Below are 1,831 nucleotides of genomic sequence, written 5' to 3'. Positions count from 1 at the left end.
TAGGAATATTGTTCACATAAAAATATTCAATATTGTTCTCGAGAACTTGATGTGTTCGGTAGTTCGATACCCTCTAGAACTTTCACATAAATTTCGTTATCTAGTGGACCGTATAGATATGTATTTTATTTGCCAGACTTATAAGGAATCAGAATGTCGTTCCATCTACCACATAATAGTATGTCTCCTTTATAATTGATTCCAGGTCATTGTGAGAACCTTATGCAATTTCGCCATTTTTATTATGTTTTCTCACCAAAGACTTACTTATGTCTAACTGGTTTGACTATATCTCTTCTCTTAAGAGATTTCATATACCACGTCTTATAGCATTATCAATTTGCTTAATCAATTTCTATAACTAATTTCTCTGAGTGCACTCTATGATAGACGTTGGTTTCATGATCCTCGCTTTTGTCAAGTGCTTTTGTATTCAAATATTATATCATCATCGACGCCGATATTATTTTACCGGTTCCATTTATAATCCAGACATGACATAATGCATTTAGATCTTATTATTTTCAGGTACCTGATCTTTATTCATGGTCATGTCTATGGTTTCCTTTGGACAACCTTAACTTCGGATCTGCCATTTAAATTTTATGCTCTTCTCATTTTCGAGTAATACATGTATGGAACCGTCTTATCTTAACTAAGTCCAATATCAATTTTATTAGAGCATAACCCGCTGGTATATTTCAGTTTGGGTCATCAAACATGTCTGGAAATTGACTTGTTTGAGTTCTGAGAATGATTCATTCTTTGGACTCTTATTCTATATTTATATTTGAGGATCATTATTCATTCTCGAAATCGTTTACCAGCTTATTATTTCTCTCCCTGATGTTGGATATACGGATTTATCTAATCCTTGGCTTAGCCTTAATCATATCTCTCGTGGCCTTATGTATTCTTATGGAGATTTATATCCAACTTATACACTTAATTCAATTTCAGATCTCATCTTATAACTTTATGGTGGAGCAACTTATTTAAGTTCTCTATATGGGAACATTAATTCTTGACCCTTTATCAAATTCATGGGAGAGTCTCTATTTGTTCTTTGGCATTATGCGAACAAATTTTGCTGCAACTTATAAGGATTCATAAATCCACCGGTATCACCAATTACTCTTGCAAACTTATTGCAGATTTTGACAAGGATATGTACAACCATTTGTCGTCACATATGATGGATGATCAGTCCATCCGTGGGTGATCAAGCCCACAAAATTCCTTGCTTATTTTCGAAATATCATGGTGAATACTCATATTATCGATTCTCTTATTCAAAGGGGCAGCATATCTTAAACCATTCAATAGAATGTCACATATTTAACCGGAATGGCATGACCGGTTTGCCAATCATTAATCTCCATATAATCTTTATGTTGTGCAATTTCGTTTTCAGATTTGATTTTGGTCGAGTTCTATTTGGGCTATTGTTGTCGTGGATGCTTAACTTATTTAGGGATTTTGGGATTCTCTGATTCTCTCTCTCGAGATAATAACACGTAATGTTCATTTATCTCGTATTGAATCCCAAACTTAGGTAATTTAATATCAAATTTTGTTCTCTTAGACAATAATTTTGAAAACATCATGCATTAAACAAATCAAAGTGTGCAACAAATAGCCAGAAATAAATTAATTCTGATTAGATTATTAGGGATTTAAATTCGGCCAAGATAGATTATTCAAAAGGCTTTGGCCAAAGAATTTTTGGCCAAGGGGATTTGGCCAAGATGATTTTACCAAAATGCTTTGACCAAGAGATTCTATTAGTTTGACTAGATTTCATATTTGGCCAATAGAAATTTCAATTTGG

Source organism: Brassica oleracea, chromosome C1 (genome assembly GCF_000695525.1).
Source record: "Brassica oleracea var. oleracea cultivar TO1000 chromosome C1, BOL, whole genome shotgun sequence".
NCBI lineage: Eukaryota > Viridiplantae > Streptophyta > Magnoliopsida > Brassicales > Brassicaceae > Brassica > Brassica oleracea.
Note: the sequence above shows the minus strand (reverse complement) of the source record.